Genomic DNA, 13,576 nt, shown 5'->3' with positions numbered 1-13,576 from the left:
TCCTCCTTTTTTTTCTTTTTTTTTTTCTTGTTTTTCTTTTTTAATTATTATTTTCTCCTCTCTTTAAAAAAAAGACAAAAAAACAAAAAACAAAAAACGCGCAAAAAAAAAGGAAAAAAAAAAACAAAAAAGAAAACAAATCAAAAAGCGCGCGAGCGAGAGGGCGAGCGCGAATCACAGCAGACAGACAGACAGACAAAGCGTCTGCACCGGACTGTCCCTTAGACGGTAGCAGGAGCGATGCTGTATTTTGACCTTTCCCAGGCGAGTGCCCGTGCACCGGAGCGGAGTGAGTACCGCGCACAGGCAGGCAGGCAGGCAGGCAGCGGCACGGGCAGGGCAGGCACCGGCACCGGCACCGGCACCGGCACCGGCACCGGCACGGGCAGGCGCGGGGCGAAGCAGTTCGCAGAAAAGTCCCTTGCTCGCTGGCGAAAAAAATACGGCGCTGCCCGGCCAGGGAGGGGGCGGGAGGGGAGGGGGGGGCGCAGCCACCTCGGGTCCCCTCCGCAGCCCCCTCCTGCCACACAAAGGCAGATTGCATTGTGGAATGTCGCTCGGTGTTGGCACATGCTGCTGTGTTTATTTTCTGTGGATCCCCTGTAGGAATATATGAAAAAAAAAAAAAAAAAGAAGAGAAAGGAAAAGCTATCCCTTTTGATGTAGACAGTATTTAACCGTACCAATTTGCACTGCAAGAAAATCGAAGTTTACATAAACAAATTCTTTTTTTTCTTTTTTTTTTTTTTCCCTTCCTTTCCGACCTTAATTTTGCAAATGACTTGCATTTTCCACGGTGAGCGTTAGTCAACCAGTGACCGGTCTACAATATGTTACTGTGTTTTAGCCTTTGCTTTATGTGTATATGTGAACTTTTGTTATAAACAAGTCTTCTTAAATATGTGTAACGCTTATTTTCTCCTTTTACCGTAGCAAAAAATGAATGCGTATATCTGTATGTATGTATACATATGCATGCGTATGTACATGCATACACATATATATATATAATCTCTCTATATACACATATATATGCACCGCCAGCTTCCATTCTCCAGAGGCGTGACTCTCGTAATTGCTTAATATACGCCTTCAATGGCAAGAGTCGAGTTTGGAGAAGGGAGAATAATGCAAATCGACAAAGTAAACTTCATTTTCAGGCAGTGTGGCCGGGGGCCGAGGCGCAGCCAGAGGGGGAGGACAAAAAAATTATATGCAGCCCTTGCAGCTTGTGCCAGCGCGGGCGAGGAAGGCCCGGCGTGGGAAAGGCGGAGATGAAATAGCACGTTTCCAGAGTTTTCCCGGAGAAAGTGGCACTTCCTTGAGAGAGAAAGGGAATTATTTACCTTCACACACCCCTCCAGCATCCCCCCCCCCCTTCCCTCCCCTCCTCCCCCCCCCGAGGCTCCCCGTGCGTGCCTTTGGTACCCCGGGTCCCACTGCCCGGGCAGCCCCTGCCCGTGTCACCCCCAAAACTTTCCTTCCTTGAGCGGTTTGGCACCGAGGCAGGGCCAGGGAGAGCCCGAGGAGTTGCTGGGCCGGGGGGGGGGGTTGCCCGGGTCTTACACCTGCGTGTAAACCCCTGCTGCCCCCTCCTCTCCGCAGAGACCGTGTGCGGTTTTTATTTTCACTTTTATTTGTCGTATTTATTATTTTTTTTTCTATCCGTATCTAGCCCCCCCTCCCCCATGTCCTTTGGTCAGATTGCGGTATAATTTATGGAAGGAAAGGACCAGTTTTAACTTGGGCAGCCTTGTGTCTTTCACTGGGGAATGAAATGAAGTGGGAAACAAAAAATTGCCATTTTTCAATCCGTCTTCCCCCCCCCCCCCCTGCTTCATTTATGGTTTTAAAGCGCATTTCATGACATTATCTCGATGGGAAACGGTTAACTTAAAAAAAAAAAAAAAAAAGAGAAAAACCCAGAAAAAAAGAAATAAAAGGGAAAAAAAAAAAAAGGCAAAACAAAAAGCCCTAAAGGGAAGCAGAGGAGCGGGACCTCGGAGCAGCGCATGTATGTGCGTGTGTCTGCGTGCGTGTGTTTGTGTACTCATGCACACACACAGCTATGCATATACATTAGAGGAACTTTAAGCTATGATAGTTATAAATTCATAAAGGGATCATTTAGTCAGCACAAACGGGTGCTATAGAGACAAAGCATTTTTATAATCTAAAAGTTTACTTAGTTGAGTGTTGGACAATTATGGAGAAAAAAAAAACAACCCAGTGAAGCATTCTCTCTCTCGCAGAACTCTCCTATAAATATTGCATTCAGTAGCTAAGGCTTTAGAGTATGTTTCTCATTGTCTTTTAAAGCGCCTGTGACATTGGGTTTTCTTCCCTTCTTTCTTTCTCCCTTTCTTTCTTTCTCTCTTTCTTTCTTTCTTCTTGGTAAGACAGATGATGATTTCTAAGAGGCACATGCATTAGCCTTTTTCCTAGTTTTCCAACAATTGGTACAAAGATACGGGCACCAAGCTTTTCTCTTTGCTTTTCTTTTTTTTTTTCCCTTTTTTTTTTTTTTTGATGTATTGAGCTGCTTGTTATTTAAAGTGTTGAGGACTAGCGCCTAGTGAAGTGAATCAGATCAGGGCAGATCCAGTGGTAAAGGGAGGAAATGAACTTTCAGACACTTATTAATACGTGCGTAAGGTCAGAAAACGGAGTCGAGAGGGTGTTTGAGAAAAGCCTCAAACTCCAAACTCCAAATAGGTTTACTTTAAAAAAAAAAAAGTTACCACACAAACCTTACCACTATGTATATATGTTTAATATTTGTCCTTTGAAATGCAGAAATAGTTTCAATGTTTTCTTTGTCTATTTTTCTTTTTTTTTTTTTAAATGCTACCCAGGGAAATATTTTCATATCATTTTTAAGTGGCCTGCCTCAATGTATATTTATTTCTTTTAAAGCAAACAGGTTATGGAAACTGTTTTTCTGTAGCTTTAAATGAGTAGGTGAACAAAATCTATATGGGATGTATTTTTTTTTTTGTTCAGTCTCTTTAAAAATACTTTGTTTTGGTACATTTGGATGTGCTTGTGGGGAAAAATAAAAACGCAGAGATCCTTATATATTTATGTTAAAGTAATATTTTATTATCTACATAAAACAGAAATGCACAATACCTTCATAGTTTGTTCTAATTATTGAAATATCTTTATTTTATTTTTTAAAATAGCACAGATTTGCATAGTTCTTAAGATTTGGAGGGAGAACACCCCAGTACTTATACTGAGCTGAGTTCTGTGTAAAAAGCACCGCCATTCCTTTATATTTCATGGAAATTTTTGGAATAAATTTGATGCCTTTAACGAGAGGTTCCACGTTCATAACTTCCAGGGTCTTGAAGGAGAGCCTCAGGAGCGGTGGTCACTGCGTCCCTCCGCAGATGAACCGCAGCGGTGTGTTTTGGAGCCTTGATTTCTGCGCGGGTAGGGGTGTCCTGCCTCGGGTGCCGCTGGGGAGATCTGCTCCCCGAGTGAGTTGCGTGCTCTGGCGGAAGGCGCGGGGGAGGAGAGCCTCTCCTCTTGTTCCCTTTGGGTAATTTCAGGTCTGATTCCTTAAAAAAAAAGAGAGAGAGAGAGAGAGAGAGAGAGAGAGAGGAAAGCAAAAAGGCGGGGCTTAATAATGGGGAGTACTGTTTAAAAGCGGGAGGACGGCTCCGGCCGCCCGGCGGGGCTGCGCACCCCCGGGGGCGGGCGGGGGCTCCCCGGGCCCCGGCAGCACCGCCGGGCCGAGCCGGCGGGGCCCGGCCTTTCCCGTTAGACCTCGGCGGCTCCGTCTCTGTAATGATGCCGGCGGGTCGTGCCCGGAGGGGTCCCTGCCTGGGGCGCCCCGCGGGGCCGGGGACGCTGGCGTGAGACCCCCCACCCGAGGTGCGCTGGCGCAGGCGGTGCGTTCGCGTCGTTTTTGGCTGGCTCGGTCCCCCAAGCGCCATCCCCTGCTCTTCCCTCCTCCTTCCCCCCCCCTCCTTCCTTCACCGTAGTTTCTAGGCTTATTAGATTTAATCATCTTTTCTAACTCCTAGTCAATATTACACTCATCCCGAACAGATTCAGCTAAATGATCTTATCAATAGTTTCGAAGAGAAGTGACAGAAAGAAGAAGTGTTTTGTGACCGCAGACGTGCTGACGGGTAAAATGTTGAAGCCGGGTATGGATTTAAAACTCCTCGGTCAATAGCCCGCGGAGCCGGCGGCGGAAAGCGAGCAGCCTCTGCCCTCTGCAGGACACTCGGGTGGGCGCCGGGGGAATATGTCGCCTTTGAAGGACAGGGCCCTGCCCTCGGCCAGCCCTCCCGCCTCGGGCGGACGGGAGGCGACTCGGCCGGAGGGCGCCCTGCCCGGCGGGGCAGGCCCGGCGCCGCGGGGATGGCCGCCGGGAGCCGCTGCTGGGGGCCGGGCCGCGCCCCCGGGGCTCTCTGCCCAAGCGAGAGGCTGGCCAGGTGGGAGCCACGGCTCTCGTCCTGGTGGCGGGGAGGCCGGCCGGCGGTGTGTGGGGGAGTCCTTTTCCCTGTCTCCTTCTCTCTTTTGGGAGAAAAAGGGGGGCGGGAAAGGAGCAGCCGTAGGACGCACCTTGTGCAGGTGGGGGTCGGGGTGCGCGGCAGCTCCCTGAGCTCCCCACCCTCGTTCCCAGCAGGGACGCTCTGTCGCAAATCCGATGACAACAACAAAAGCCCTGCTTCCTCGGCTCGCTCCCTCTGACGGAGGTCGAAACTGGAAGGCGGGAGGGAGACTCGGTGTCCCGAAGCCCTCGAGTCCTGCTTGCCTTCCCCCGTCCCCCCGGCTCCGCGGGGGTGGGAGGCAGCGGTTGGGGTTCCCCGGCCCGGGGGCCCCCCCTTTCGCCGACGGGAGGGGCCGCCCAGCCGCGCCAGCTCTCCCGAAGAGGGGCAAAAGGGGTCCGGGGCTTGGAAACAGGGACGCGGGGAAAGGAGGATCAATCCGGCAGAGCCCCCAGGCTGCGGGCCAGGCCGGGGTGGTGCCTCGCCAGGTGATGCCCCCGGGCCGGGCATTGTGCGGGACTCCCGGCGGGGGCAGAGGCGCCGGTCGCCCCCGGTTCCGTCCCGTCGTGTCTGTATCTTTCTCTCCCCCTCGGGTTTTGCTGACGGGAGCTCGGGGTTCTCCCCCCTGCCCACCGAGACCTCCAGTGCCCGGTTCCCGGCCGCGGGGGCACGACGGGACGGACGGGCTGCCTCCGCCTTCCCGGCCTCATGCCCCCCCACCCAGCATGGGGCCGCCCCTCCTCTTCCTCCGGCCCCTCCGCTGGGGGAACCCCGTCGACCCTGTCCCCCGGCCGCCTGCCCCTGCCCGCCGGGGCGGTCCCGGGCCCCGGAGTCGTTTCTCGCCGCCTTGTTGATGGGTTTTGATGGCTCTTTGTTCCGCCGCCGTCGGTGCCGCGGGGTTTCTCCGGGGACCCGCCCGGGGAGGGGAGGCGACGGCCCCCGGTGGGCGATGGGGCTCGGCGGCGGGGGGGAGAGAGGCACTGAGTTTAGGCCGGCTTAAATAAACCTCTGGGCTTAGATAGAGCTGTAGGGAGGGTCGCCTAGACGGGGTGTTCCCCCGGTCAGGGCCCGAGCAGCGCCTTGCGGGGCAGGGGAGTGGGAGCCAGACGAGGTGGGGAGCAAGATGTCCGTGGCTTCCCGGTGGGTGGATAGGGCAGCGGCGGCCTTTTGCTGCCTCGAAAAGGGAGGCTGGGCGTTGTGGTCTGTCTTGGAAAATGTGGCTCGGGGATTATCTATTTATTTTGTGTTTCGGAAGGGGCGGGGGGCTGGGCTGCTGCTCCGGCTTTAATCTCGAGATGGAAAAGAAAAAAAAAAAAAAGAAAACAACCCAAATTTTCAGAGTTGCGGGCGCTAAGTCGGTAGTTTGTGCTCGGGGCACGGCCGGGTTGTCGTCGGGGATGTGGGAAGATGCTCCGAAGAAGGCGAGTGTCGCCCAGGCTCGGCCGGGTGCTCAGGGCAGGAGCGGGTCCTTCTCCGGGGGAAATTATTTAGAGCAGAAGCAAAGCGTGCTTTAGCAGGAATGGTAAAATAGAAGGCAGGAACTCTTTCCCACACCCGACTTCCCACTAGATTACAAAACAAACAAGTGCTTGGTTTGTAGGGCTTTTCGGCAGGCGAGTCCGAGCCGCGGCGTGTGGGTTTCCACGCCGCACCCGGCCTCAGCCCGTGGCCTGACCCAGGCTGCAGGTCTTTTTCCTCGAACGGCAAAGCCCTCCCCGCAAAGTCGATGTGAATACCTCCGAAACTCGCGCAGGTTGTCCCGGGGGTGCCGGGGTTTCACGCAACGCCCCCGGGACCGGGGAGGCGGCCCGGGCCGGCGCAGAGCCCCCTCCCTTCGCAGCCCCCTCGTCCCCCGGCCCGGGGGGCGCGGGGGTGGGATCCTGCCCTCCGTCGGCTGGCGAGGGAGAGGGATGGGGCGAGGCCAGCGCCGGGGGAGCGGCGGAAACCCCTCGCCGGTGCCGGCGGGAGGGGCGGCGGGCGCTGCGCCCTTCCCCCGAGGGGGCGGACGGCGGGGAGCGGGGGCGCCGGACCCCTTCGCCCTGGGGACGGGGCGAGTTCTGCCGGTGCCCTCCCGGCCCCGTCCGTGCACAGGATCCGTCCCCGCCGGGGCAGAGCCGCTGCCTCCCCGGGGCGAGGGGCGCGGGGGGCCGGCCTGTAGGACCCCGCTGCTCCCGGGACGCTGCCCCGGGGAGCCGCCGGGGCGGGGAGGCGGCCCCGGGCTCCAGCTGCCTGTCTCGGCTGCGGCTCCGCCGCTGGCCCCGCAGAGCTCGGCCCGGGCGGGCTGAACCGAACCGCCCCGTGTGTCCCGGGCAGGGCCGCACCGGCGCCGGTTTTGAGGGTCAAAAAGGGAGCAGGGCGGTCAGAAGTTGGCGTTTCTTCCCCTCCTCCTGGCAGGGCGGTAAAGCCCGGCAGAGAAACCCGGGCAGAGGCAGCTCGCCAAAGTGGTGGCGAGCCCGTTCTCCCCCTCCTCTTCCCCGTCCCGTCCCCTCTCGTCCCGGGAGCTGCAGAGGCGCTCGTCTAAAAGTTAGGACTTGTTTTTAGCCGGCCTGACTCATTCATTAATTCCCTTTCCCTCCTTGATTCATTCATGTCTGCAGTCATTCATTGCCAAGTCCATGGAGGCATCAGCTCCTTGGTCAGTAGGGGAGACGTACAAACAAGGATGGTGCTATTTATTTCCCTCTGCCTGTGGATTTCTAAGACGTTCAAGCAGGCACAATCATTAAACTAATTTGTATTTGATTGTTTGGGCGGACGGGGGTGAATTTTATTGCACTAAGCATTCAAGCACGCACGCATCGCTGATTACCAGTATACATTAAATAAAGTTGTTTGTACACATTGTCTTACCACATATAGGCAGTCTTATTATTCTAATTACTCTAATTAGTGCATTGAAATGTTTTCTACTTGATTTGAGGAGACAGTGATTAGTTCTATTACTTCTTTTAACTCTTATTTCATGGAAAACTGTTGATGCATGAAACAATTACCTTGTTTTTCTCTTTAATATAGCGCGGGCCAAAAATATGAGGAAATGATGCCGTTGGCGGGTAGAAACATCCGTCTATTTTCGCTTTTTAAAAGAGCTTCAATTTTTTATAGACCACCCCTCAGATAGGCACTTTCCCCCGCTCCCGAGCTTTCGCAAATAATTATTTCTAGCAAAAGCAGCACTTTTTTCCTTTACAGTTTCTTCCACTAGTGCTTTGGTTCTTTACGGTTGTAGCATTTACCTTTTTTTGTCCTAAAAAAAAAATAAATAAAAGGAGGCTGAGGTATATTTGATGCGAATCTATTTCGTAAGTTTTAAATTGAGGTTACTATTAATTGATAAGATCCGTTCATCAAACACGTTACTTCGATAGGGAATTGTAATTAAAACCTTAATCCCGTTTGAGACTTATTTTTGTCTTAAACACTTTCTTAGGGGATTTTTTTTTCTTCCTTTTCGGTGGCTGTTGCCGTTTAAGCGCGGCGGCGATACGGAGCGGAGCCCACACCCCGCCGCAGCACGGGGGTTATTTCGTTATCAGAATACCCGTCTTTACTTATCGAGCCGATAGAGGTTTTGTGTCGAGTTTTGGGATTTGTGTGTGTACGTGCGTGTGTGCGGTTTCGCCTTTTATGTTGATGTGTCGGCCACTTAAACCCGGCCGGTGACAAAGCAGGCGGCGGGGAGGGAATCTCGCCTTCCTCTCACGTTACAGGCAGGGAGACTGGCTACTTCTCCGTCGTAAAAACACTGCTTTTATTGTTGGTGTCTCCCCCCCCCCCTTCCCGCTAGTTTGTTAAATAAATACGAAGGGGTGGAGAGGGAAAAAAATATTTTTTTATATATATATATATAAAAAAAAAAAGGGAAAAAAAGAAACGCAAACCGTCCCGTAAATTCCTAGAAGTCCAGGTCTGGAGGGAAATCTATGGAGTTACATAGGTAAATACTGGGCCTAGGCTGCTTATACTTTTAATATTTAAACTGGGATTATAGGGGATCTAAAGACGCCTTCCTAACCTTTGCCAATTGCCTCTGCAAGGAGAAATCCCGCAAGACGCACGAAGGGGCGAGGCGGCTTCCCCTCGCCCCCGACAAACCTGGCGTGGCCGGGGACCGAGTTTCCCCCAGGATCGAGGTGGGGAAGGGGGGAGACGGGGACAGCGGTGGGCTTTGGGGGGGGGGGGGGGAAGGGGGGGAATGTTGGCGGGGTGTGTGTTTTATTTCTCCTTCCCGCAGAGTTTCGTCTCGCCCAGCTCCGTGGACCGGCCTCAGCACCAGCAGCGCTTCGGCCCGGGGAGGATGCCACCGGCCCCGGCTCCGGCTCCGGCTCCGGCCCCGGTCCCGGGGACCGGAGCCGGAGCCGGGGCCACGCGTGGAGCGTGGGCTCCCCCCAGCGGCCGCCGCCGCCGCCGCGGGGACTCCCCCGGGAAGGGCAGGGGAGCATCCCCCTCTCCTCTCCGGGATCTTTCTCCCTCCTTGGACTTAAGAACGACGGGGCAGAGCTCCGGGCCACCCGGCGGAGAGGTCGCTGGAGCCCACGCTGCCTCTGCGTGTGTGTGCGTGGGGAGGGGGAAAGTCAGTTGTGAGTAGGCTTGTTGTCCTCGCTCCGCCCCGCCACCCGTGGACGGGGAGACCTGTGGGGCTCGGCTCTTCCGACGGCGCTGCGCGGGCACGGTGTCCTTCCTGCTGCTCTGTCCCCAAGTTTGCTGCGAGGTCAGGTTTCCCGCACCCCGCCACGCATCCCCCGGCCCGCGTCCCACTGCAGGGACCTCCGCCAGCACCTTCCCCACCCGGATCCCTTCTTCTAGGTGTGCGTGGGGGGTGTGTGTCCCAAATCTCACCGTTTCACCAAACAGCTTCTGTTCTTGCTGAAGTTGAATCATCCCAGATGCCAGACCATGACCAAAGGCCTCCAAAAAACCCCAAAGCAACCCCTAAACCTCACCCGTTTGGGTGAAACCTCCGTTTCCCAGCAACAGAGAGCCAGAGGAAGCCCTGGTCTCCTGCGGGGCCATTTGGTGCTGGCTGGGTGATCTCGCTTTCCACCCAACACCACAACAGCCTCACAGCACAACTGCAACACCCTCCCCAAACCGCCTGACAGCTGTCAGGGGTTCGACTCTTTACGGGACCCAGACCCCATCAGCAGCACTGGCTAGGAAGACCATACGAGTTTACGTCTTGCGTTTATTTCAGTGCTCCCGGTTTTGTAACTACCGCTTGCCACGCTGCGCAAGTAGGTGCGGAAAACATTAAAATATTGTGAATATCAAGAACCCAAGCCATTCAGACATTCTGCTGCAGCAGACTGTAGTGCACTGGAAACAGATAAGTGACATATCACGATCTCAGAGTCTCTTGCTAACTCAACAAGCAAATTGAGCTGAAAGAAAACAAAACAAAACAAAAGAAAAACCAAGAAAGATTAAGTTGTAGGAAGGAATGAGCCTTCTGCGTAAAACTAATCACACTACAGACAGTCAATCGTGTAGCACTAAGCAGGCATCGGAGAAAACAACCAGTTTTCCAGCTGAACGTTACTTGTGGGCCTATTCAGATAACAGAAATAAGATGCTGTGCACACGGCTGGAACAGGGAAGGTAAGCAGCGGCTGCACCTTCCACTGCAGACCAAGCCCGTGTCAGCCCTAGCTGTGGAGGTAGCTCTCTTCGCAGTAGCCAGAAAGCCACAACAAAGCTTCAGCCTCTAAAGGGAAAAGCCGGCTTTGTTTCAGGGACCCTTCCTAAACCGGCAGATAAGTAAGGATGGATTTATTTGTGAATGGGTCTGTGTGGCTGGATAACATTGATATTTTGCATACTAATTTTGCTGAACACCCTCGGTGTATAAATTGTATCCCAAGGCAGACAGTTTTAATTTTGGGTAGAACCTAGGCCCTTAACTTAAGCAGTCCCTTTTTAAAATTATCAATGTCTGGCCCTTCGAATCGGGCGAGAAAAAGGATGGAGAGCCCAGCCTGCCCACACACCTTCTGTGGCCGACTAAGGGAGGGAGGTGTTTCAGAGCACCTGCAGAGGGGCAGGCACTCCATTCGGCTTCGGTGCTGCCATCTCTGCAGCCGACCATTCAGAAATACAGGCCCACCCACAGCAGGGGCCAGGCTGCTGCGTATCTGTTCAGAGCTACACATCTATAGGGGCAGGTTAGATTTCACTTCTCTCCTGCACAAGGGCCCTACCTACAAGGCTGAAATCAATCTCCCTCTTCCCCGCCTGGCCCAGCACCGTGACTCTTGCACTCCTGGCTCTACGTCTCCCATGAAAGGGCAGGAGGCGGCTCACCCAGAGCACCGCCATGTAACCCAGCAGCTAAGCCTCAGCTTCAGTTCCCCTTGGCCTGAGCCCCAGGTTTCCTAGAACCTAGTGGTGCCCCAGCACCAGACTTGGACCTAACACTTGCCAGGTCAAATAAGGTCAGCTGCAGTAGGTGTTCAGCACCTGCTAGTCCTAAACACACAGCCTAAACACAGCCACAGGCGGTTACAGCCCTGTCATTTAGATGCCCCAAATGCTTTCTATTTAAGACCAAACTCAGCAGTGTCCTGGGGGTCTGGGGTAAGAAGGATGCGCTGTGGAGTTTGCAGGAGCCCTTAGAGGCAGCAGCCGTGACAGCGGTGAGTGCTGTAAAACATGAGCAACAGCCTCATCAAAATGCCACAATCCCAACTTGTTACCCAACACAGAAGAGTATCCTGAGTGAATACGGCCCATTTTCTCATTTCGTTAGTTTTAAGACAAAATATAGCATTGATATTTCTTGACCAGAGGGAACGGCCTCTCTGCCTTCCCTGGACAGATCCTGCTGTTCTGTGCGAGCGGGGCCACGACAGGTACTAACCTCCCGGCAAACAGAAAGATGCACAAAGGAGCTGGAGTTCTCTCACTCTTGCAGATTTAAACTCAACATCTGTAGAAGACTTCTGGCAAACCGTGTTTTTATAAGGAGACAGTGTTGTTCTGAGAAAAAAGATATGCTGGGAAGCCTATCTTCACTTATTCTCTTCCATACATTTTCACTTATTCTCTTACAGCATTGTAAGGAAAAAAATCTCTTTATTAATAAAATTGCATTCAACAATTTTAGATGATACACTGTGGTAACACTGAAAGTAGGGTATGATACATGCCACAGAGCAACTGCATGCACAAGAGTGATCCATCTACTGACTCATGGCACTAAACTCCTCCACAGTTGAATATGGCAGCTCTATGAACCTGACCTCTGGTACCGTTCCTGCCAACTGAACGACGTAAAAACTGCCGAAGGCCTGTATATTTAGGAAAATGTGAAAAGGTGGGTCATCCCCTCGCAACCAAATTCTTTGCTATCAGGTGACAGATAGCACCTGATCATTAGCTGGAGATCATTAATCTCGATCCATGCCGCCTTTCCGGGGATCTGCCACTGTAAGCAATGGAGGCACAGATGTAAAAGCCTCTGTGCCTTTTGGAGAGCAGCAGAACACCCATGGATCAATACTTTAACTTGAAAGCTGCTGTCATTCCCTGAAGAGACTGAATTATTTAAAAGTATATATAAAAATTAGAGCGGTAGTGTAGATCTCTAGGTTTGATTGGTACCTGCTGTATTTTGCTCTTACAAACCCTTTCTCTTGGCCAATTCAAAGATAACAATTTACTCTTGCATAACATAAGTTCTCCATGAACCTCATTAGTACAAGGTACAGTAAATATTACCTGACCACACACAGGTGGGAAGTGAATTACAAGTTTAGTAACTCGTCCCCAGGTCAATCGGCAGGCACAGCACTGACGACGACACAGCCCACGGTGCCCACTTTAAGGCTCTCTGGACCTACCCACCACTTTTTTCCCCTTCTCCATCACTTAAAAAAGACGAGTATCTTACGTTCAACACTAGGGAGTGGTTGCAGACCATAAAGATGTCTGCTGGAGGAATGGAAGTTCCTGCAAAGCGTCCCATCAAGTCTATCAATACATTGTATGGAAAAAAATATATACAAATGCTGAAAACAGCGTGTCATCACCTTCTGTGAACTCCCCCTGTGATGGTCAGATAATTTTGCACACAAACCCTTCGCAATTACTAAGCCGAAGTGACTGCAAAAGCGCAGTAAAGATTTCTCTAAACAGAGACGCCGCAGAGCAAGTTCTCTGAAGTTCATCCCAACGCGCACTCGCTCTACGTATTTTCAAAATGCTCAATTAAGCAGTTTCGCACTCTGACATTTTACTGTAGTCACTGCAAGGGAACAGCTGCTCCCAGCCGCAGCATCCTGGGAACAGGTGTTGGAACGCGATAGCAGACACCAGACCCAACCATCTTCAGCGGCATCTTGAAGCAAGAATGAGAATTGCTTGCATCAGTCACACTTTCTGAGACGTAACGCAACTTTTTAATTCCCATTCTGGTTTTCATTAGCTCTGAGCTGCTTTTTGATAATTTTAGGCAACTGTTAAAACGACTGATTTAGACAAGGTGCTCTTGATCCTCCTGTAAGAGGCCTCCTGTGCTGAAGGAACAGCTGCCCAAATCACTACTTTTACTACTGGATAGCACTACTAGAAAAAATAACCTAAGTGTACTGCCAATCACATCTTTCTGTCACAATCAGTATAGTTTTAAAATGTAGAATGTTTCTTGTCTATTATCTTTTTTTTTTTAATTTTTTTTTGCCTGTGAGGACCTTTGTTTGAGTCCTGAGCTTGTAGCCAGTTAACAAGCACTATTTATCCTTTCTACAAAGAACTAACGCAGACTCTATCACTGGGCTCCAACTGCACTTGGAGACCTCCTGGCCTGCAGTTTGAACTTAAATTCTTTGCGCATTTGCATCCAAAGGGATGGACATGACCTTGTTACAAAAATGCTGCTGCACTTATTTTAACTCCTAAAGATATCTGGCAGTTTTGAACTCCCTGGTCACTGCATCAGGGCATTTTTATTTCTAGCTCTTCGAAACTGAGGGAAAGCGTTATGTTAAGATCTGTTCGTAATAATAAATGCCTGCATTGTATATGATGACATTTGATATTACCAGTGAAAAAACAATTGCAGCGTGCATGGT

General features: G+C 51.9%; 1 protein-coding gene across 1 annotated transcript in view; it reads left to right on the top strand.

The window, feature by feature from the left end:
- The window catches only part of POU3F2 (POU class 3 homeobox 2), a 4,683-nt gene extending 1,552 nt beyond the window's left edge, over nt 1-3,131 (top strand). The window contains exon 1 of the mRNA XM_064447588.1: nt 1-3,131. This exon is cut by the window's left edge and continues 1,552 nt beyond it. The gene's annotated coding sequence lies outside the window, so the exon portion shown is untranslated.
- Nucleotides 3,132-13,576: the final 10,445 nt, after the last annotated feature.

This window comes from Phalacrocorax carbo, chromosome 3, assembly GCF_963921805.1.
Source record: "Phalacrocorax carbo chromosome 3, bPhaCar2.1, whole genome shotgun sequence".
Lineage (NCBI taxonomy): Eukaryota > Metazoa > Chordata > Aves > Suliformes > Phalacrocoracidae > Phalacrocorax > Phalacrocorax carbo.
The sequence above is the reverse complement of the archived record's forward strand: the minus strand, read 5'-3'. Positions and strand labels throughout refer to the sequence as shown.